The sequence below is a fragment of the Schistocerca nitens genome, chromosome 2, assembly GCF_023898315.1.
Source record: "Schistocerca nitens isolate TAMUIC-IGC-003100 chromosome 2, iqSchNite1.1, whole genome shotgun sequence".
Taxonomy (NCBI): Eukaryota; Metazoa; Arthropoda; class Insecta; order Orthoptera; family Acrididae; genus Schistocerca; species Schistocerca nitens.
In genome coordinates, this window is record NC_064615.1 from 1,074,841,551 (window position 1) to 1,074,866,888 (window position 25,338).

Genomic DNA, 25,338 nt, shown 5'->3' on the forward strand with positions numbered 1-25,338 from the left:
TTGTAAAATTTTATTTTATTTTTTACAACTTTTTTCACTCCTGGTACTCAGAAGTACCGTCAGACTCCATGGACAGAATCACAACATGCGCAGACAAATGCTCCAATTTTTATAACTTGTACTTTATTCCACATAAATATTAAATATTTTTATATTAGAAAATTAATTAACAAAAATATGATATTTCTGAATTTTTTTAAATTCGCATAAATTTACCTTACTATGTGTTTGTCTCTCCACATTCTGTGTGTCCGGTATCCACATTGAGGTGAAGGTGTAAACGGCAAAGAACACTCTGAGTCATCATTATCCGAACAAGTGGAGTTTGTTTCACAATCTGCCTCTTGCAAATTGCACGAAAAAGCTTTGTCAAAATTATTAACATTTTCATCATCTTCGATGTCAGTATCCTCTGTAATATCAGAAGGAATGTCCTCATACAAAATTGCTTCAATCTCTGCATCATTTAAAGGTCGAAAGTAGCCACCAGTTTTACGATTTTCGTCCATATGTGTGCGAAAAAGTGGACAGAACAACTAGTGAGAGGTAACACACTGTTGCTACAATAAAGTGTTCGCACAACCTGACGGTACTAATAAGTCCGCTTTATATTTTCCACTTTATCTCATTCACTTGTAACGTAATGCTTCAAACTATTATAAAAAACAAAGAAGGTAAGTACTTACAATGGAAAACTCAGCGGAAGTTTCAATAAATTGCGCACAAATTCAGGCAACACCATGGGAACAAGCACATACAATCTTCTGTTTTCACAGAAGCGCGCGAAAAACAATTTCAAGCTCTGACAGCCAGAGAGATCTATGTATTGCATAACAACATCTATGAAACAGTAGAGCAGAGTTACTGTTACGTACGGACAGGCTCTCAGATCACGAAACTGCACCACGAGAAAATAATGAGAGTCAAAACTTACTGGTACTTTTAAGTACCATTAGGCAACAAAGGGTTAAAGCGTTTCTTTCGCCAGGCTGTGGAGGGGTATTCTTTGCGTTGCAACGATTCTTTCACTGAAGTGTCTAACAGTATTTCTGAAGTGCTTTTTCGTTCCTTCGCTTTTTTTTTTTTGCCATGGTTGCATTTTCCGAAATGGCCTGACTACTTCAATTTTTGGAAAGCACTGTTGGTCAAGTGATAAGATGTTCAAAACACACGGATAGCTGACAACAGACTGAATATGTGATACTGGTAACTACTTTTAAGATATCCAGAATGAGATTTTCACTCTGCAGCGGAATGAGCGCTGATGTGAAAGTTTTAAGATAGTTTACCAACACGACAACGAAAAAGTCGCGGGGATCGTTCTCATGCAGTGGTTCCTCACCTCTCTGAGACCATTACCCCTGAGTACTGTCTCTCCAACATCATGAACATTAACGATTTCTTAAACTTCAGAAAGAAAAAGAATTTTCTCTCAACACTTTCATTTTTAAAGTGACAGAAGATAAATGATATTTACTTTTCGTAGTCGTTTTATTAAACTATGAACTTATGAGCCAATGACATATTTGGTACTGCTTATTTGCAACAACCTTCTTTATTATAGAGATTTTTTTTTTTACAGAATAATGTATCAGTTCTCAGTGCATCGTGAGTACTACCTACAACTCCATCTCAGAAAAAGAATATAACTATCCACAATGAAGGTAGACACTCGTTACAAAACATGCGTTCTTTCACCTCTCTTATGCCTAGTGACACTTGCTTCACCCACACCATGCACCCCCATTTTAAATCAATAAAGTAAAAATGCGTGCACTGTACTTACTGCTTGTAAATCTCTCGATTGCTGATCTCCTTACTTCTGAAAGTGGCAGAAATTGCAAGACTTCAGGCTGGAAATGCTTTGTATCTGACCACTGCCCATAATAATAATAATAATAATAATAATATGTGCGTCCTACAGCAGTGCAGTAGCCTTTACATAGTTACTGTCGAGTTGAACAGTCAGTTAGTTCATTTTGTGTTGTGACGTGAATAATGATGTATTTTCTGGTCTGATGAGGAAATTTTCATGAGATATTTAAGCTTATGTGATGGATATGAAGAAGATGATGATCATATGTTAGTTTCATAACATGTAATCCGCACCGCGCTCTGTGATTTGTCAATACTAGTATCGGGAAAAATGTAATTATTGGTAACTTACGTAACCAGTGTTAAGGTCTCAGAAATAGTGATAATAGTAATGACCTTTTAAAAATAAGTTAGTTCCGTGACCGAAATACAATGGACTACTTTTGTACATTATTCCAACATTGTGTTCGTATTAGGATCTACAACTCAGTTTATTTGTAATTTATTATTTAAGGTTTCCGCCAGAGTTGCAAATAATACTCTTATTAGTTTCTAACATTTTCTTTCATTCTGAGGCCATTACCTACATTAGAAGATACAATGTTATTAACAAGACATGAAATACGTCATTTTCAAGCACCTGGTGTGCACAAATTACAACAGTGTAATAAATCTTTTCTGACATACCTCCATTTTTAATACTTCACAGTACGTAATACATCTGTTTTTACATGGGAAATTTGACTAGGTCCTTCAGTTGTTTATTATGTGTCCAAATGCTGTGTCTCTGAGAGATCATAATGTTACAGTTACGTACATAGACGCTGCTTTGATAAAGTTCTCAGATATTATCGCACTATTTTATAAATTTGTGATACGTCATAAGCTGTTTTACTGGCTCATGAATTATTTTTTAAAAAGAGCAAGAAAATTGTTTATAGATTCGGAGTGTTCGTTCATCAGTTTCTCCGGCTGCTTTATCTTCCGTTTATATAGTTGCCATTCTCCAGTTATGTCTGACTTAATTCCTTTAGGAGACACGTGTAAAATTTTCATAGTGCTCTTAACAGGCCTTGCTGTTTGGGCTGATATATTCCTTGTATCTAGTTATAAAATTCCGACCAGTTTGACCTGTATGAAAACGATCACGTGTTCCACTTTGCAATTAATATGCAGTGTTTGGATATTCCCATTACAAACTATAAGATGTATAGTGGAGTGAGTACATAATATTTTGAAAAGGAACGCGTGTTCGGAAACGTCCCATTTCAGTTCGAATGTATAACGTGTCCCGCTTCTCCTGAGGGAAAGAAAAAAGTCTCTGGGAGTTGCTTGTCCTGGTATGCAGTAGGGTAGACAGTATGACGTGAACGATGTCAGACGATCACTTGAAATCATTTGTTACCTGATGATTGTACTACGTCACGCAGAATTCAATTTCTCAAGCAAAAGGGCATGAGTTAAATGTCTGAATTGAAGCCGCCGTAGAACGGAAGCGGTAAGTTTTCAGACATTGGTTCCAATTCGAAATATTTTGTACACTCCCCTCTACAACTCCTAAAAGTTTCTAAGGGGCATTTCCGAACAGTCTGTATACGCTAGGGGCATTATATGAGGCCTATTTCAAAACTATCGTCCGATGACCAATATTTTCGATAATTGATGGTATGCGTGAATGATGCCTCGAGCATGCAACGCTGTCTACTGACGCTTTGCCGGCCGCTGTTGCCGAGCGGTTCTGGGCGCTTCGGTCCGGAACCGCACTGCTGCTACGGTCGCAGGTTCTAATCCTGCCTCGGGCAAGGATGTGTGTGACGGCTGTAGGTTAGTTAGCCTTAAGTAGTTCTAAGTTCTAGGCGAGTGATGACCTAAGTTGTTGAGTCCCATAGTGATTGGAGCCATTTGAATCTACTGACGCTTTAGGAAACGACTGCGGTATTGGTTTGATTCAGCAGCTGTTTGTCAGTGAAGTACGCAGTGTGGTTAGATTTTTGCTGGCAAAAGGATTTGCAGCCGCTGAAATACATCGTGAGTATGGCCAGTGTATGAACCGGAAATCATGAGTGACAAACAGGTTCGAAAATTGTGTTGAGGATTTCAAATTGGCTGCACAGACGTTCACGATGAACAGCGGGGTGGCAGGCCCAGTATTTGGATCGACGACATCGTTGATCGAGTGAACGAAACATTTCAAAGTGGTGGGCGATTGACGATTAGTGGTCTGGCTAATGAATCCCAAAATGTTCCTCGAAACTCAGTTTTGCAGGATTGTCACTGAACACTTGGATATCACAAATTGTGTGCGAAGTGGGTTGCAAAAATGTTTACTGATTAGCACAAAGAAAGCAAAGACTGCGTATTGCACGACAGTTTTTGGAGCACTATAGACAAGATGGAGATGATTCGTTTTCCCACATCGTTACGGGCGACAAGACCTGGCATCGTACACCAATCAATGCAGTGGCGCCCTTCAAGTTCACCCAAACCAAAAAAGCGTAAAAAATCTCCATTTTCGAATGGAAAAATGATGGCTATTTTTAGGGGGGGAGGGGGAGGAAAGGGCGTTCTTTTGATTGATTTTCACGGTGTGTGGGTCAGCAGTTACAGCTGTCGTACGCTGTGAAACGCTGCCCAAACTGAGACGTGCGATCCAAAATCGGCGCCGCTGGAACCTGTCGTCTGGCATGAGGCTCCTTGACGACCACACGCCGCTGCCAGAACCAAGGAGAAGACTCAAGATTATCGTTGGGAACACTTTGAGCATCCTCCGACCCTGCTTTTGAAGAAGTGGCTGGCTGTTCAAAAATTTCAAAACGACGACGAACTCAGGGCTGGCATTGCCAGCTGATTCATTTCCAAGGCGGCAGACTTCCACACAGGGGCGTTAAAGAAGCTAGTGCAGCGTTACAGAAACTGTATAGGTGTTAACGGCGATTATGTTGAAATCTTAGTATATTCATATTTAAACTGGATGAAGGTGGGACACAGCTAGGTCGATGAAGTTATCTGTTTACTATCTTTGACCCACTGGTTTAAACTCCACACTAGTTACTGCTCGCCATCCACATGGAGCAAGTGTTGGTCTCACTGCGGACTTCTAGACTGAGCCCCACACAACTGATTTCATCAAAGTGTACGGGCCTGAAGATGGCGTTGACGCAACGCCGAAACTAGTAGCGAAGTAAATATAAAATCTTAAGTACAGCTGGAGGAATTTGTGGAAAAGTCAAGTAGATATGTAGAAAAATATTACTGCCAAGATAAACCGTTTCTCAAGAGCTTATTTTGTAGGACCAGACGGACCTTAATTGCGGAATACGCCTCGTACTTTATAACAATTTTGTGTCTTAGTTTAAACCGTAGCTGGCCTCCTGTTCAAACTAATATTTTGTACTGTTTAGGAGAACCGTGCGCTCACTTTTCCGTAATACGGTTATAATATTTCAGTGCAACAAACCTTTTTCTTCTTTACGTGGTTAAGAATTGACCTAATGTAAAAACAAATGTATTATGTACACGGAAACATTACAAATGGCGATGATTCATACAACATTTATTACACTCCTGTACACAGAATCATTGAAAATGTTGTATTTCATGTTCCGTTAATAACATCGTCCCTTGTAATGTAGTGGTTTCAAAATGTCTTTCAAATTTTGTTAATGACATTGTTCTTTGTAAGCTAATCGTATAAGAATGAACGAAAATGCTTTGAACTAGCCGCTAAACAACACTGAGGTGACAAAACTCATGGAATAGCGATATGCACGTATACAGATGGCGGTAGTATCACGTGCACAGTGCGTAGTATCGATAGCTACGATGCCACGGCGTAGGTGCAAGTTCGTAGGTTGGCACTACGACACCGACACCGACGACAGCGCCCTCTAGCCGGCGCTGCGCAGCTCTACGAGCGCCTCTCCGGATTCAGCCCATTTGTTTCCGAGTAGACGAACAAGCAACATTGTTTCTATTTCGTAGCGGGCGAGCCACTACAGATTTTGCCTGTGTAATTTCAGTGAGGTTGAGACACCCGGCTTCGCACCTACGTGCTCATCTGTACGCAAAGTTAAGTAAAGGTGATGTAAATTCACACTGCAGTACCGAGAGTTCTACCTCACCTGCTCCTCCTAGCTTCCTACATTCGGCCTACCCTTCAGTTTACAGGAGCAGACCCACGTGCCACCTACCAGTCGGGATACAAAACAGTGTATAACAGGGCACTGCATTGGCGGAACTGTCATTCGTACTCGCGTGATTAATGTGAAAAGGTTTCTGACGTGATTATGGCCGCACGACGCGAATTAACAGACTTTGAACGCGAAATGGTGGTGGTGGTTAGTTAGTGTTTAATGTTTAACGTCCCGTCGACAACGAGGTTATTAGAGACGGAGCACAAGCTCGGGTTAGGGAAGGATTGGGAAGGAAATCGGCCGTGCCCTTTCAAAGGAACCATCCCGGCATTTGCCTGAAACGATTTAGGGAAATCACGGAAAACCTAAATCAGGATGGCTGGAGACGGGATTGAACCGTCGTCCTCCCGAATGCGAGTCCAGTGTGCTAACCACTGCGCCACCTCGCTCGGTACGCGGAATCGGAGCTGGAACTAGACGCGTGAGGCATTCCATAAAATCATTCGGGAATATAATATTTCCAGGTCCACTGAGTCGAGAGAGCGCCGACAATTACCAAATTTGAGACATTAACTCTCACCACGGACAATGCAGTGGCCGACGGCCTTCACGTAAGGACCTAGAGCAGCGGCGTTCGTGTAGAATTGTCAGTGCAGACAGACAAGCAGCACTGCGTGAAATAACCCTGGAAATCAATGTGGGAAGTCGACGATCGTATCCGTCGGGACAGTGCAGTGGAATTTGGCTTCAATGGGCTGTGGCAAAGCACGACCGACGCGAGTGCCTTTCTACATCTACATCCATACTCCGCAAGCCACCTGACGGTGTGTGGTGGAGGGTACCCTGACAAGGGAACCTCCCCATCGCACCCCCCTCAGATTTAGTTATAAGTTGTCATAGTGGATAGGCCTTGAAAAACTCAACACACATCAATCGAGAAAACAGGAAGAAGTTGTGTGGAACTATGAAAAAAATAAGCAAAATGTACAAACTGAGTAGTCCATGAACAACATAGGCAACATCATGGACAGAAAGGGCTCAGGAGCGCCGTGGTCCCGTGGTTAGCGCGAGCACCTGCGGAGCGAGAGGTCCTAGGTTTAAGTCTTCCCTCGAATTAAAAATTTTTTTTCTTTATTTTCGCAAAGTTTGTTCAATGACGTCTCTGTTCACTGTAATAAGTTTAGTGTCTGAGTTTTGCGACCGCACCGCAAAACCGTGCGATTAGTAGACGAAAGGACGTGCCTCTGCAATGGGAACCGAAAACATTTGATCGCAAGGTCATAGGTCAACCGATTCCTCAACAGGAAAACACGTCTGATACATTGTATACGACACTGGTGACGGCATGTGCGTCACATGACAGTAATATGTTGTCGACCCACCTAACTTGTACACTTGGCGAATGGGTAAAAAGATTCTTCTACCTTGCCCGATACTACGGCGCAGTTTACCTCGCATCGTACGGACGGACGGGCAGATAATAATTGTCTGAAAATAAAAAAAAATTAAACTTCTCACTCGAAGGAAGACTAGAACCAAGAACCTCTCACTCCGCAGCTGCTCACGCTAACCACGGGACCACGGCGCTCCTGAGCTCGCACTATCCTTGATGTTGCCTATGATACGCATGGACTACTAAGTTTGTATATTTTGCTTATTTTTTTCATAGTTCCACACAACTTCTTCCTGTTTTCTCGATTGATCTGTGTTCAGTTTTTCAAGGCCTATCCACTGTGCAAACTTATAACTAAATCTGAGGGGGGTGCGATGGGGAGGTTCCCTTGTGAGTACCTCTATCGGTTCTCCCTTCTATTCCAGTCTCGTATTGTTCGTGGAAAGAAGGATTGTCGGTACGCTTCTGTGTGGGCTCTAATCTCTCTGATTTTATCCTCATGGTCTCTTCGCGAGATATACATACGAGGGAGCAATATACTGCTTGACACTTCGGTGAAGGTATGACCTCGAAACTTTAACAAAAACCCGTACCGAGCTACTGAGCGTCTCTCCTGCAGAGTCTTCCACTGGAGTGTTGATAACAGCACGACACTGCCTGCAACGCCTCTCCTGTTATCGTGACCATATCGGTTGGACCCTAGACTACTCGAAAACCGTGACCTGGTCAGGTGTGTCTGGCTTTGAATTGTTAAGAGCTGATTGCAGGGGTCGAGTGTGACACAGACCCTTGGAGCCATAGACGCAAGTTGTCAACAAGACACTGTAAAAACTAGTGGTAACTGCATTAATGGGGTCGGCCGTGTTTTCATGGAATGGAGCTGGGTCGTCTGGTCCAATGATCCAACTGAACTGATCATTGGCTGGAAGTGGTTATGTCTGGACCAGTCGCAGACATTCAGGGACTTCATCTTCCCAAACAATGATTGAATTTTTACGAATGACAATGAGCCAAGTCACCGGCCCACTGTTATTCGCGAATGGTTTGAAGTAGATTCTGCACTACAGAATGAGATTTTCACTCTGCAGCGGAGTGTGCGCTGATATGAAACCACCTGGCAGATTAAAACTGTGTTCCGGACCGTGACTCGAACTCGGGACCTTTGCCTTTGGCAGGCAAGTGCTCTACCATCTGAGCTACGCAAGCACGACTCACGCCCCGTCCTCACAGCTTTACTTCTGCCAGTACCTCGTCTCCTACCTTCCAAACTTTACAGAAGCTCTCTTGCGAGCCCTTCAGTTTGGAAGGTAGGAGACGAGGTACTGGCAGAAGTAAAGCTGTGAGGACGGGGCGTGAGTCGTGCTTGGGTAGTTCAGATGGTAGAGCACTTGCCCGCGAAAGGCAGAGGTCCCTTGTTCGAGTCTCGATCCGGCACACAGTTTTAATCTGCCAGGAAGTTTCACATTCTGGAGTATTTGAACGAATTACTTGGTTACCCATGTCGTCCGACATGAGTCTTATCGTCGAAAATTCATGGGATACAATGCAGAGATCAGTTAGTGCAGAAAATTCCGCAGCGGCGTCTCTTTTCGAAGTACTGTTAGAAGGCACTTTCAACGACTTTTAGAGTCCATGCCACGTCGAGTTGCCGCGCTACACTATGCAAAATGAGATATCCCATGACTTTTATCACCTCAGTGTATTTGGAACAGAGACGGAAATCTTAATTAATAGATTACTTTGGTTTTTACACCCAGAAATTTAATAATGCCCCTCAGATTGAGAACCACTGAACTAATACAATACGTGAAATTACAAAATTCGCGTTACTTTTTGAACGTGCCTCGTAGCTCTAAAAAGTGATTACGCAGTGAGGCGACAGTGCATGTAGAAGAGTGTTGCAATCAGTCCCACAAGAAAGTGTACGCCGTTATCTGTATGAAATAAGACACTACTATAAATATATGTTTACATGAAAATACATGCTATTACTAATTACACAGTTACCTACTAGTTAATCCAGTCGCCACCATTGGCACATTTTTGGCATGCTTTTCGCGAGATGTTCTACATATTCCCTCGGTAACGATCTCCATAACGTCCTGATTTTATATGACAACTTTCCTTTAAGCTTCATCTTAATATACGGCCAAACATTTTCGATTCGGATTTGCGTCCGGAGACATTGCAGGCCAATCCATCGTGGACACCCCGTTGTCTTGTCCGCCCCCGGTAGCTGAATGGTTAGCATGACGGATTGTCACTCCTCTGTGTCCGGGTTCGATTCCCGGCTGGGTCGGGGAATTTTCTCCGCCCAGGGACTGGGTGTTGAGCTGTCCTCATTATCGTCCTATCATTCTCATCGACTGCAGGTCGCCGCAGTGAATTAAATTGAAAGCCCGGTACCCGGCGAACGGCCTGCCCGATGGGGTGATGGGGGGGGGGGGGGTCCCTAGCCATACCTGTAAATAAATAAACCCCATTGTCTTGTTTCCACACTGTACAGAGACGGCTGCGATGTTTCGGATCATTGTCCTCTTGAAGCACCCAGTTTTCCTCCTTCGATCCCGATGGCAGTCCGCGTTCGTTCCCTTCTCTTGTCACTCGAGTCATTTCCCTTTCCTCCATCCTTCCGGCCCTCTTCTTCTACCCCTCCTTGGTCCCTCCCTCGCTTGCGGCTTTGCTTGGATTTGTCCTGCGACTTCAAGTCCTCCGTTCCACCTGCCAGTCTTCGTTAACAATTCATGGCTCTTCTTGCCTCGTTTCGCGATGCAGATGTAGTCTACACCTATGGTTCTGCGGTCGATGGAAGCACTGGGTTTGCTTTCATGCATGGCGACTACGTTGAGCAGCATTCTCTGCCTTGTGGGAGCAGTGTTTTCACTGCGGAGCTGGTTGCTCTTTATCGTGCACTCGTTCACCTTTCCTCCTGCCCTGGGGAGTCATTTATCATATGCAGTGACTCCCTGAGTGGATTGCAAGCACTCGACCGATGTTTTTCTCGAGACCCTTTGGTGCGCGGTATTCAAGATTTTTTGCTCTCGCCGAGTGTGGTCGTTCAGCGACGTCTGTGTGGACCCCGGGCCACATCGGCATTCCAGGAAACGAACGTGTCGATCGGTTTGCCAAGAGCAGGCCACCACTTCGCCACCCCTGGAGCTCGTGGAAAGACACCTCCGCTCAGCCCTACATCGCAAGGTCCGCGATGTGTGGAGCTCTGAATGGTCTGTCTTGTACACGCCAAATAAGCTCCGCATGGTAAAGTCGTTCACGGCCGTATGGAACTCATCCTTGAGGAGCACGCGTAGGGACTAAGTTGTTCTCTGCCGTCTCCGAATGGGACATACGCGGTTGACCCACAGCTATCTCCTTCGTCGTGAGAACCTGCCCAAGTGTCGCTGTGATGCAGGGCTGACAGTGGTCCATCTTCTGATGGACTGCCCCCTTTTAGCCCCCTTGCGGCAGTCCTTTAATTTACCAGCTGCACTTCCTTTAATTCTAGGTGACGATGCCTCTATAGCTGACTCAGTTTTACGTTTTATCCGTGCAGCTGGGTTTTATCACTCTAGTGTGGGCGCTGTCGCATGATTTCTCAGGCTACACCCACTCCAGCGACTTTTAATTGTGACGTGGATACCAAAATAGTGTCTTTTATGGTAACAAGTTGTGTTGGTACCTCTATCAACGCTTTCCCGCTGGAGGTTCTTCGTTTGTAGTTCAGTGGTTGACCTTTTACCTGATCCATCAACCACTGTAGTCTGTTTTACTCTAGTCAACTATTTTCTCTGCTCCTTTTAAGTGTCCTCTATTTTGTGTTGCTGAGGTGTTCATTTTAGCTCTGTACCCCTTGGTGTTCCCTCTCTTTGGGTGCAGAGGTTACGCTTTTACAAGTATGTCTGTTTGGAACAGGGGACTGATGACCTTGATGTTTAGCCCGCATCAAACCCCAAAACCAACCAACCTCCTTCGAACCAAATAGCTTCTTAACAGACCTCAGAAGGCGTTTTTGATAAATATAACACATTTTTTAGCGTTTAATTTGACTGCAAATAAGCGCAAATAGTGAAACTGCAACCGACGAAAGAAAACATTGAACTCTCACAATGTTCCATTAAGTTTCGGGTGTGCAGCCGCAAGAAATCTCCTTCTTCTAATATTTCGGCTGTATAACGTTCAGCCATCTTCAGAGGGAGCCGCAAGACTGCCGCTCCAGTTTTTTTTTTCCTTTATTGTAAATTTAATCACCTCATACAAGGCGGGCTGGCAGCAGCTTAATACGCTGCTCTTCAGCCTTATGGGGTACAATAATATGATATAGGTGACACAGACAATACAAAAAATGGCGGGCAAAGAAAGTAGTTACAAAAAACAAAAAACAAGAAGCCGTTCACGTTGGACGATAAAAACACTAACACTTGTTGACACGGCGCACAAAACACGGAGAACGGCGACGGCACATGTGAACAGTTGAGTTGTAACTGCACGAAACACAAAACGAAGCACACACACTAGACACGCCGCTCCAGTGCTCGCTTCGTCCCTTTATACTGTTGTACCGCGCGACTGCGCATGCGGCCACAGATGCAAATGCGCCAGAGACGTTGGTCGGCAGCAGAGACGTGTATAATGCTCGAGTCGTATCTATGACTCCGCAGTTGATCTGTGTGGGCATATCGATATATCATTGTGAGCTGCACTGTGACGACGTCTTTGCGAGTTTATTACAGCAAGTGCCGGATTCCAGGATTTATCAAAATTGAAACCACTATCTCTATTAATTAAATTCGTCGTCAAGCGAATTTCAATCGCCTCCTTCACTATCGAGTCCCAAAAGGATGATGTAGTTGCCAAAATTTCGACGTTGTCAAACAACATACTGTGACCATTATCAATACAGTGCTCTTCCACTGCCGACTTGTTAGGCTGTAAAAGTCGTGTGTACCTCCGGTGTTCTGTACATCTTTCTTGGACAGTACGAGTTGTTTGTCCGATCTACAGAACACCGGAGGTACACACGACTTTTACAACCTAACAAGTCGGCAGTGGAAGAGCACTGTATTGATAATGGTCACAGTATGTTGTATGACAACGTCGAAATTTTGGCAACTACATCATCCTTTTGGGACGATAGTGAAGGAGGCGATTGAAATTCGCTTGACGTCGAATTTAATTAATAGAGATAGTGGTTTCAATCTTGATAAATCATGGAATCCGGCACTTGCTGTAATAAACTCGCAGAGACGTCGTCACAGTGCAGCTCACAATGATATATCGATATGCCCACACAGATCAACTGTGGAGTCATAGATAAAACTCGAGCATTATACACGTCTCTGCTGCCGACCGACGTCTCTGGCGCATTTGCATCTGTGGCCGCATGCGCAGTCGCGCGGTACAACAGTATAAAGGGACGAAGCGAGCACTGGAGCGGCAGTCTTGCGGCTCCCTCTGAAGATGGCTGAATGTTATACAGCCGAAATATTAGAAGAAGGAGATTTCTTGCGGCTGCACACCCGAAACTTAATGGAACAGTCTTTGCGCCGCCAAAACCTGAAGATTCACTACTCCCACAATGTTTATCTGTAGACTTTGCAAAAGTGCATTGAGTAAAAATTCGAGTCGAGAACCAGAGATGTCGCTGCGGATGTTACATTTCAAATTACGGCGTAGACTTTTGTTGCGAAACTGGCTGTAGGAGGCGAGTGGTGGGGGGACATGGTGTTGGGAGGCCGCGCCCAATGCGCACAGTGTTACGGGCAGTGAGTGGGCAGGAGTGCCACGGCGGGCGCCCGCGCTGCGCGGCCCGTCCAGCTAGGCCGTATTCTGCCCCTGCCGCTGCTCCCGCTGCTGCTGCTGCTGCTGCTGCTGCTGCTGCCGCTGTGCCTGCGATCAATAGCGACGCCGCGCCGCGCCATGCCAAGCCAAGCCGCGCCTCGACGCACCACTCCGCTCTGGCCTCTGCTCTGCTCTCCTCCTGCACTGTCCCTGCCCTGCCCTGCCCTGCCCTACCCGCCGACTGTACTGGCAGTGTTGTCTGTTGCCGCTAGGTCGTTGTCCTCCGAGGCTGCGCATTCTCTCACCTCACTGCAGCAAACTCACTCTGTACGGGCAGTAGACCCTCCAGCGGCATTGATTTGGTATACGTGCTACGCACTGCCTCAAGGATTTGGATCCCTCGGGCTACACACCCGGGTTGGAACGCACTGCCGCCTTGGTGTCTTCGGAGACCCAACGTGATTTTAAGCTTGACGCAGTACCCAAAAAATAGTAGTCCAGATACGGTTTGTACAACTTTGTTTTCGTCTATTTTAAGTATGTACCACAGTTTTATCGTTATTTATACAGATGGATCCCAGCAGGGGAATGCTCTCGGTTGTTGTGTGCTTTTCCCTGATAGGGTTTTTAAAGTTCGTCTTCCACAACAATTTACAAATTACGATGCAGATTTATATGGCACTGTAATGGCACTGCCGGCCGCGGTGGTCTCGCGGTTCTAGGCGCGCAGTCCGGAACCGTGCGACTGCTACGGTCGCAGGTTCGAATCCTGCCTCGGGCATGGATGTTTGTGATGTCCTTAGGTTAGTTTGGTTTAAGTAGTTCTAAGTTCTAGGGGACTAATGACCACAACAGTTGAGTCCCATAGTGCTCAGAGCCATTTGAACCATTTGTAATGGCACTGGAGAGGGTTCACAGACATCACCATACGAGTTTTCTTGTCTGTTTCGACTATCTCAGTGCCCTGCAAGCGCTGCACCAAATGTATCCGGTAGACCCGCTGATTCAGCTCATCCGTGACTGCTTACAGCGGCTCCAACGCTGTGGCAAGCAGGTGATCTTTTGAAACTTCCTGGCAGATTAAAACTGTGTACCGGACCGAGATTCGATTTCGGGACCTTTGCCTTTCGCGGGCAAGTGCTCTACCAACTGAACTACCCAAGCACGACTCACGCCCCGTCCTCACAGCTTTACTTCTGCCAGTACCTCGTCCCCTACCTTTCTTTCAGGAGTGCTAGTTCTGCAAGGTACGCGGGAGAGCTTCTGTAAAGTTTGGAAGGTAGGAGAAGACGTACTGGCAGAAGTAAAGCTGTGAGGACGGGGTGTGAGTCGTGCTTGGGTAGCTCAGTTGGTAGAGCACTTGCCCGCGAAAGGCAAAGGTCCCGTGTTCGAGTCTCGGTCTGTCACACAGTTTTAATCTGCCAGGAAGTTTCATGTCAGCGCACACTCCGCTGCAGAATGAGAATCTCATTCTGGAGGTGGTCTGTTGCTGGGTACCTGGCCACGCTGCACGCCATTATCTCATTTTCTGACGTGCATCATGCGTCAGTGGGAGACTGAATGGTTGCAGGTGGACAACAAACTGCTAGCGCTCAAACCGACCACAAAAGCTCGGCGGACTTCGTGTCAGCCTCGCCGCTGGAAGGAGGTTTTGCTTACCAGACTGCGCATCGGGCACAGCCCATTCACACATGGCTTCCTGCTCCGGGGGGAGGATCCACCTTTCTGTGAAGTTTCTGACGTGCCGCTTTCTGTTCAGCATACACTCCTGGAAATTGAAATAAGAACACCGTGAATTCATTGTCCCAGGAAGGGGAAACTTTATTGACACATTCCTGGGGTCAGATACATCACATGATCACACTGACAGAACCACAGGCACATAGACACAGGCAACAGAGCATGCACAATGTCGGCACTAGTACAGTGTATATCCACCTTTCGCAGCAATGCAGGCTGCTATTCTCCCATGGAGACGATCGTAGAGATGCTGGATGTAGTCCTGTGGAACGGCTTGCCATGCCATTTCCACCTGGCGCCTCAGTTGGACCAGCGTTCGTGCTGGACGTGCAGACCGCGTGAGACGACGCTTCATCCAGTCCCAAACATGCTCAATGGGGGACAGACCGGAGATCTTGCTGGCCAGGGTAGTTGACTTACACCTTCTAGAGCACGTTGGGTGGCACGGGATACATGCGGACGTGCATTGTCCTGTTGGAACAGCAAGTTCCCTTGCCGGTCTAGGAATGGTAGAACGATGGGTTCGATGACGGTTTGGATGTACCGTGCACTATTCAGTGTCCCCTCGACGATCACCAGTGGTGTACGGCCAGTGTAGGAGATCGCTCCCCACACCATGATGCCGGGTGTTGGCCCTGTGTGCCTCGGTCGTATGCAGTCCTGATTGTGGCGCTCACCTGCACGGCGCCAAACACGCATACGACCATCATTGGCACCAAGGCAGAAGCGACTCTCATCGCTGAAGACGACACGTCTCCATTCGTCCCTCCATTCACGCCTGTCGCGACACCACTGGAGGCGGGCTGCACGATGTTGGGGCGTGAGCGGAAGATGGCCTAACGGTGTGCGGGACCGTAGCCCAGCTTCATGGAGACGGTTGCGAATGGTCCTCGCCGATACCCCAGGAGCAACAGTGTCCCTAATTTGCTGGGAAGTGGCGGTGCGGTCCCCTACGGCACTGCGTAGGATCCTACGGTCTTGGCGTGCATCCGTGCGTCGCTGCGGTCCGGTCCCAGGTCGACGGGCACGTGCACCTTCCGCCGACCACTGGCGACAACATCGATGTACTGTGGAGACCTCACGCCCCACGTGTTGAGCAATTCGGCGGTACGTCCACCCGGCCTCCCGCATGCCCATATACGCCCTCGCTCAAAGTCCGTCAACTGCACATACGGTTCACGTCCACGCTGTCGCGGCATGTTACCAGTGTTAAAGACTGCGATGGAGCTCCGTATGCCACGGCAAACTGGCTGACACTGACGGCGGCGGTGCACAAATGCTGCGCAGCTAGCGCCATTCGACGGCCAACACCGCGGTTCCTGGTGTGTCCGCTGTGCCGTGCGTGTGATCATTGCTTGTACAGCCCTCTCGCAGTGTCCGGAGCAAGTATGGTGGGTCTGACACACCGGTGTCAATGTGTTCTTTTTTCCATTTCCAGGAGTGTATTATGGCTACGTGGGTCCTGTATACTGATAATAGGGCAGCCCTTGGCCTCGCTGGAGATGTGCCCACCTTCCTCTCAGATACCGATAACAGTGTTAACAGAGTGGTGAAATTTTGTGAACTATCTGGCCTCATCCCTAAACTGGTGGAGAAGGGCGGCAGACTTTAGTACGTTATAAACTGCTCTGCGTGTGGGGACAGCCTTCGTCCCCACCCATGAGATTTCATGTTGACTTTTCGTCAGGGTGCTGGGGACCGTGGTGTCGAGCGCCCCATTCAACCCAACTCATCATCGTCCAGCGGAATTGCACTGTTGGATATGAGCAAGTAACGTCTACTTAACACACGCATCATACGAGGGGCGTTCAGTTAGCAAACACAAAAAAAAGGTCCAAATGGCTCTGAGCACTATGGGACTTAGCTTCTGAGGTCATCAGTCCCCTAGACTTAGAACTACTTAAACCTAACAAACCTAAGGACATCACACACATCCATGCCCGAGGCAGGATTCGAACCTGCGACCGTAGCAGTCGCGCGGTTCCAGACTGTAGCGCCTAGAACCCCTCGGCCACCCCGGCCGGCCAGTAAGTAAAGCAACAAGTTTATTTCTCGGCCAGTTTAGATTTAAGAAAATGCGGAATTTTTTCTGGGTCATCACTGAATACTCCCGCTTCAGCCCCATGGTTTCATGAAGTTCCTATAGATACCGGCACTATACGTAGTCTTCAAAGCAGTCTGTGACAGAATTACAAAGTTACAAGCAATGGTCAAAGTTTTTATTCCTTCGGCCTGGATTATAATTTCTTTTCGAAATTTCCCCTTGGTTTCCTTTATTCCTTCCCCAACGTACGAACAATAACATCTGATATAGTTACAACACCGCGGTGTGAGAACCCTACCAGGTAGGATTGTCGGAGGACATCGAAAAAGTGCAAAGATGGGCAGCCCGTTTCGTGTTATCGCGCAACAGGGGTCAGAGTGTCATTGAAATGATACGCGAGTTGGGGTGGCAGTCAGTGAAACAGAGGCAGTTTTCTTTGTGGCGAGTGGTGTTTACGAAATTTCAAGCCCCTACTTTCTCTTCCGAATGCGAAAATATTTTGTTGACACCCACCTAAGTAGGGAGAAATGATTTTCATAATACAATAAGAGAAATCAGAGCTCGAACGGAAAGATTTAGGTGTTCCTTATTGCCACGCGCCATTCGAGAGTGGAACGGTAGAGAGGTAGTATGAAAATGGTTCGATGAACCCTCTGCCAGACACTTAATTCTGATTTGCAAAGTAACCAGGTAGATGTAGGAGATGCGTTCAAATCGGGGAACTGGTACTGAGTTTCTATCTGTCGAAAGCCAGGGCGCTTGCAGAAACTCTACGGCGACTAGACAGTGAACAAAAGCACGGTGAGTCGTTGGCCGAGACGCCCGTCACCGTCACAACCAGGTCGCGCAAAACCTGCCCGACCTCCCTGTTGCCGGCCGGCCACACTCACCTGTGACTCCTGAACTGGCACTCTCATTCGAGGAGATCGTCGAATCACAATCAAACATCTCGCTGGTCAACAGGGCGCCTCTATCGGTAGTGCTGACACACTCGTCCACCAGTTGGGGTACTCAAAGGTGTGTGCCTCCTGGGTTCCATAAAGAGCAACGGAAGACCATCTGTGCGGAATTGCTTGTGTGTTACAGTGCTGATCGTGACAATTTCTTGTCGGACATCGTTACAAACGATGAGACATAGGTTCTTCTCTTCGAACCGGAAACAAAGCAGCAATTCATGGAGCGGCGCCACACTACCTCTTTTGTAGTCAAAAGAGTATGGAATAGTATTGTGTATTGGAATCCTGGATAAGAGCAACCTGCTCTCAGAAAAAAAAAGTTTCTTACTTATAGAACGCCCTCGTACGATAAAGGCACTCGCAATCAGTTATCTTAGTTGCTGCTGGATCCACAATGTTGTGTGAAACTTTTCGTTTTCGACATTTCGTCAAGAGCTGAGATGGATATATTCAAGAGAGGGTTGCAAAAACCGCTACCTGCTCCAGCACCATAATAAAGGAAGGAAGAACAACGTGGCTACAAGTACTTCCCAAGGTCCACTACTTCGGAAAGATGCGAAGAACGAGTTCAAAATGTCCAAATGTGTGTGAAATCTTATGGGACTTAACTGCTAAGGTCATCAGTCCCTAAGCTTACACACTACTTAAACTAAATTATCCTAAGGACAACCACACACCCATGCCCGAGGGAGGACTCGAACCTCTGCCGGGACCAGCCGCACAGTCAACGACTGCAGCGCCACAGACCGCTCGGCTAATCCCTCGCGGCGAAGAAGGAGTAAAAAAATCTTAATGTAGGTTAATTGTTACAAAAAAGAAGACAGCAACCAGCCACTATTACAACTGCTATTTATTTAGGTAAACATCGCCGTAAACGGTTTCGAACTGGCAAGTTCATCCATCATCAGACGACTGTTCACATGATTTGCAAGATACACTTTACGTCATCGGCAGTTTTCGATTTTTATTCTTCCACTGTGGCGACGTCGAAAATTCCGCGCGATTTTGTTGCGAAGTCGCAGGATTGTATTATTCTTATATTATATCACTATATATTATATTACATTCCAAATTTGAAAGCCGGCCGGGGTGGCCGAGCGGTTCTAGGCGCTACAGTCTGGAGCCGCGCGACCGCTACGGTCGCAGGTTCGAATCCTGCCTCGGGCATGGATGTGTGTGCTGTCCTTAGGTTAGTTACGTTTAAGTAGTTCTAAGTTCTAGGGCACTGATGACCACGGCAGTTAAGTTCCATAGTGCTCAGAGCCATTTTCCAAATTTGAAAAATACAGTCCTGCAACTTCGCAACAAAATCGCGCGGAATTTTCGACGGCACCAACACACCAAGAATATTTCGCCACAGTGGAAGAATAAAAACCGAAAACTGCCGATTATGTAAAGTGTATTTTGCAAATCATGTGAACAGCCGTCTGGTGATGAACTTGCCAGTTCGAAACCGGTTACGGCGCTGTTTACCTAAATAAATAGCAGTTGTAATAGTCGCTGGTTGCTGTCTTCTTTGTAAGAATTAACCTACATTAATTGTACACAGCCGCGGTTTCACTATGTCAGTTTTAGACAAAATAGTAAAAAAATCTTACACTCCTGGAAATGGAAAAAAGAACACATTGACACCGGGGTGTCAGACCCACCATACTTGCTCCGGACACTGCGAGAGGGCTGTACAAGCAATGATCACACGCACGGCACAGCGGAGACACCAGGAACCGCGGTGTTGGCCGTCGAATGGCGCTAGCTGCGCAGCATTTGTGCACCGCCGCCGTCAGTGTCAGCCAGTTTGCCATGGCATACGGAGCTCCATCGCAGTCTTTAACACTGGTAGCATGCCGCGACAGCGTGGACGTGAACCGTATGTGCAGTTGACGGACTTTGAGCGAGGGCGTATAGTGGGCATGCGGGAGGCCGGGTGGACGTACCGCCGAATTGCTCAACACATGGGGCGTGAGGTCTCCACAGTACATCGATGTTGTCGCCAGTGGTCGGCGGAAGGTGCACGTGCCCGTCGACCTGGGTCTGGACCACAGCGACGCACGGATGCACGCCAAGACCCTAGGATCCTACGCAGTGCCGTAGGGGACCGCACCGCCACTTCCCAGCAAATTAGGGACACTGTTGCTCCTGGGGTATCGGCGAGGACCATTCGCAACCGTCTCCATGAAGCTGGGCTACGGTCCCGCACACCGTTAGGCCGTCTTCCGCTCACGCCCCAACATCGTGCAGCCCGCCTCCAGTGGTGTCGCGACAGGCGTGAATGGAGGGACGAATGGAGACGTGTCGTCTTCAGCGATGAGAGTCGCTTGTGCCCTGGTGCCAATGATGGTCGTATGCGTGTTTGGCGCCGTGCAGGTGAGCGCCACAATCAGGACTGCATACGACCGAGGCACACAGGGCCAACACCCGGCATCATGGTGTGGGGAGCGATCTCCTACACTGGCCGTACACCACTGGTGATCGTCGAGGGGACACTGAATAGTGCACGGTACATCCAAACCGTCATCGAACCCATCGTTCTACCGTTCCTAGACCGGCAAGGGAACTTGCTGTTCCAACAGGACAATGCACGTCCGCATGTATCCCGTGCCACCCAACGTGCTCTAGAAGGTGTAAGTCAACTACCCTGACCAGCAAGATCTCCGGTCTGTCCCCCATTGAGCATGTTTGGGACTGGATGAAGCGTCGTCTCACGCGGTCTGCACGTCCAGCACGAACGCTGGTCCAACTGAGGCGCCAGGTGGAAATGGCATGGCAAGCTGTTCCACAGGACTACATCCAGCATCTCTACGATCGTCTCCATGGGAGAATAGCAGCCTGCATTGCTGCGAAAGGTGGATATACACTGTACTAGTGCCGACATTGTGCATGCTCTGTTGCCTGTGTCTATGTGCCTGTGGTTCTGTCAGTGTGATCATGTGATGTATCTGACCCCAGGAATGTGTCAATAAAGTTTCCCCTTCCTGGGACAGTGAATTCACGGTGTTCTTATTTCAATTTCCAGGAGTGTATTTTTACGTAATACTAGTGACCCCGGTTTACCACGGGATCTGCTGTATACGGAAAGCAAGGTCCAATGGGTGCGAAGTGCAAACCACTGTGAGCTTTGCACATATGTGTTGGGGAGTGTGTCCGGTATGCACGTCGATCGCGCCACGTCCCACTTTTCAATTCAGAACGCACACTTAGCACGTAAATATGCTTAGAATATAATGCCTCCCACAAGTATGAGGGCTTGGTGAGAGTTTTCGCGTGATTTCATTTTGCCCACATGATGTTACTGTCACGGGTTTCCTTCTTCGTGACTATTCTCGGCCGCGCTCAGCAGGAGCAATGAAGATGCTCATACGGCGTTTTCGATGGGAAGCGTTTGATTACCTACAACACACCCCGTAACTGGCTGCTCCCCCTGACATATCTGCTCAACATGAACCGCTGGGCATGAACTTTTTGACACCGGCAACGAACCGTAAACCAGTGTAGAGAATTGGCCGAAAGCAGTGGCGGCTCCCTCGTATGACGAAAGTATTCGAAAGCTGGTACAACGCTACGCTAAATGTCTGAGTCAGGGTGGGGACAACGTGGAAAAGTAGCTGAAAGGTGTAGCTAACTGTTGCGAACAAAACATCTTTGATTTTCACAGTGGTTTCTATTTCGCGACCGATCGCACCATACTTTGAGAACAGCCCTCGCATCTCTAGGCAGACGACGTGTCCCGAGTACTGATAGTAAAATATACAGGGTGTCCCAGGTTGAATGGTCGGTATTCTGCAATATGGCAGGAACGATCATTCGAACCAGTAAACTCTAGTACACATGGGCTCTGAAATGGTTAGCGTAAGAGCTATGAGTACTTTTTCATCTTCGCTCTTGTGAAGCTCGTCTCTCCTACTGAAAAAGTGCTCATAGCTCTTAAGATATTCATTTTAGAGCTCACGTGTACTAGAGTTTATTGGTTCGAATGATTGTTCCTGTTACATTTCTGAATAGTGACTTTTCCTCATGGGACACCCTGTATACTTAAGCTTTCCTTGTGAATCAGTCACCTACCAGCGGACAGAATTAACTGCCGCATTCCTATCTTAAGGAACACAAATTAACTTTGAATTTACTTGGCTAGAATATACGGATTAACTGATTTCGCTTTCTGTATTAAAAACTTGACGATACTGCTTTGCTTCTTTCAGTAGGTATTAATTATGTTATTTGCTAAGAAAAACGAATTTATTATGTTTGCTTTGTGATTTTGGTGCCTACACATTACATATGATTTTGTATTGTTTACTGACAAATATGCCTACAAAACGGTTGAGTCTTAACATACCAGAACGGATAAAAGACTGAGGACTCTGCGGTCTCAAGAACCCAATGAAGGTGGTGAATCGAAACTTGCCGTGGTTCGAAACATCAGGCTTTAAGTCGCTCTTCGGAAACTCATTCCGGAAGTGAAGTGCGATGTACCTCTGGCGGAGAGCATCATGCAATTATCTCGCTCCTCAGAACCCTTCAATCATAGAGGCTTAAAGCTACCTGTCTCCAACGTAACATCACAGGAGATTCTGAAGAGGACTGATGCAGGCGAGCGAGTTTTTATACCTGAAACTGGCTTATTCCTAACCATGCCATTTCGCTTTAAACGTGTACAAGTCCCGGTGAACTTCTTTCATGCGACGACCGTAAACAAAGCGTAAGGCCAGACGCTACGTGTTGGGGGCGTGGACGTTAGTGCCAGCTGATTTTCGCATGGCCAGCTCTACACGTGGCTGTCTCCCGTTTCAGTGAAGTAAACAAGCTCTTCGTTCATACCGCCAATCATACTACTTCAAAAGTTTTGTACAAAGAAACTTGCGTCAAAAATAAATTCCACGCGTACAAAGTCTATAAATACATATCCGAGCAACACTGGTGTTCTCAATTTGTGTTGCTTAGAAGAGGTGAAAGAATACGGCTGTGTCACACTCCCTTGTTGATCATTATCGGTCTTGTCCTCTTTTTTTTTTTCTTTTTTTTCTTCTTCCATTTCCGTATGCTGATACAAATTCTTTGTTTGAACTCTAGGGAGAGATTTTATGTACCGTACGAGATCACAGTTGGTTGAAGCTGCGGAAGCCTCAGCTGTCTATTTAAAACAGTAGGAAAGGCATTTTGTGCGGATCGCACGTACCGTAGCAGGAGAAGCGCCTCCCGGCAGCTGTGGTGGCATCTCCTCGGCCCATGACGTTCAACTTGGTCGTCCTCGTCTTCAGAGGCCGGCGCGCTTACTTTGCAAACCACAACTCGACGACCGGCTGTGCCAAGTGGTGCTGCTAATCGAAATGGCTGGGAGAGAGTTCCGGCGCCAAACTCAGCGGAGGCGGAACACTTGGCGGGGCTGTCTGACGTCGGCGGGGGCAATTCTGGAGGCGGCAGAGATTCTAGCGGCAGCAAGCAGTACACACATCGAGTCGCAAGTTTCCGCGGAACCGTTCAGCGGCTGGAAATTATCTTCCGTCGTATCGTGTAACTTACAGACACTGCGCAACGAAAGAGACAGAGAGACAGAGAAAGAGAGAGAGAGAGAGAGAGAGAATGTGCTCCCGTTGTTAGGACCCTTGCTGTTGATGTTGTATATTAAGGACCGTGCAGACCATATGAGACTTTTCGCAGGTGACGTTGTCACCTGTAACGGAGTACGGTCTGATAAAATCTGCACAAATGTTCGTGATGACTGGCTGTTGTGTGATGTCCTTAGGTTAGTTAGGTTTAAGTAGTTCTAAGTTCTAGGGGACTGATGACCTCAGAAGTTAAGTCCCATAGTGCTCAGAGCCATGTGTGTGCGCAAATGTTCAGCCGAATTTTTTTTTTTTTTTTGTTGATAAGATTTCATCATCTTGTGAGTGTTCAACGGCTGGTGCCGCTTCTCGTTTCCCATATTCCACTTCTTCCGATCATGCCAGTCTCCTTCTTGTAGTCCTGTGGCATCCATCGCGTTCTGGACGTCTCGACTCCAACTCCGACTAGTTGGTCCGTGCTTTCTTCTTCCCCTTGGGACGCACTGCTTTCTTTGGCAGTCGGCTGACGTCCACCCTTTATAAGTGTCCATACCATTTTAGACGTTCCATCCTGGTGGTGTCTGTTATTGATTTATCGACACCCATACCCTCTATGATGTTGGTGTCTGGCACACGGCCCACCTCGGGGACGCCACATCTTGGTTTGAAAAGTTGCGATCAACTTGTTTCGCTGATGCTTGTTATTGCCCACGTTTCTGCCCCGTACGTAGCGTTGTTTTCAACAGCTGCTCGATACATCACCCATTCGGTCCTTTTTGTTACTTTTTACTCCAAAGGACCGCGTTCAGCTCTCGTATAGCTCTTGTGTCTTGTCCTGTTTTATTATTTATTTCACCTTCACTTTTCCCATTTGAAGCCATAATAACACACAAGTATAAAAGATTTACATCTCCTGGTCTTGTTGGCTGCAAGCTCCAGATCCTCTATGTTATTGTTGCCAACCTTCACATGTTCGGTTTTTGTCAAGCTAATTGTAAGGCCCCATCTTTCATATTCCTCTTTTTAACTTCCGAAACATGTACCCAGGATCATCCTGGCCTCCTGCTACGAAGACTTCATTATCAGCGAAGAGAAGTGTGTACTAGATTTGATCCTCTACAGGGACGCCCATGCCTCCACATCTGCTCCTTCAGGCTTTACGTGCGTCCTCCACACAGATTTTAAATAGCATCGGTGGTATAGTACACCTTTGGCGTATCCCTTCTGTAACAGGAAACTCTGAATTTCCTACTCTTGCGGCGGTGCAAAGGTAGGCAACTTGCTTTAAAAGTAGCAAAACAAGAAAACATATCACTACATAATCACTAAGTCACGATTGGAATCGGTCAACTCTTACAAATACATGAGTGTAACAGTTTCGGGGGATATGCATTGGAAGCTCGTACATAGGTAAAGCAAGTGGCAGATTTCGGTTCAGTGGCAGAATACCAGGGAAATGCAATCAACATAGAAAGGAGACTTGCCAAACAATCGTGTGAACCGCCCTAGCCGATGGCCGTGGCCGGGAACGGATATATTAAGTCTGTTTTACACCGTGTGAACACAAGCATCATCGAACGATAATTCTCTTTGATGTTAATGGTAGGCGAGCGCGAGCAGACTGCATTCGTGTTCGACTCGCATCCGCTAGTGTTCCGCTGACTAACCGTCTTTTAACAGACTATTAGAACAAGTTCGCGCCATTTCCGCCGCGACGCTAGTAGTTCAGAAAGCTGCCGTCTCTTATCTTTTCTACTATTGTTGTTGACATGAGTACCTCGAGCGATGGAGTGGTTTGAAGAGAATGTAATGATGCTGGCAGAAGGATATAGATATCATAGCGGCTTCTGGAACCCAATAAATTCACAGGCCAAATGCCAAAGGAGGAGAAATGTGATGGGTAGAAAATTGCCGGAGCACTCCAATGTCTAACTCGGGACAC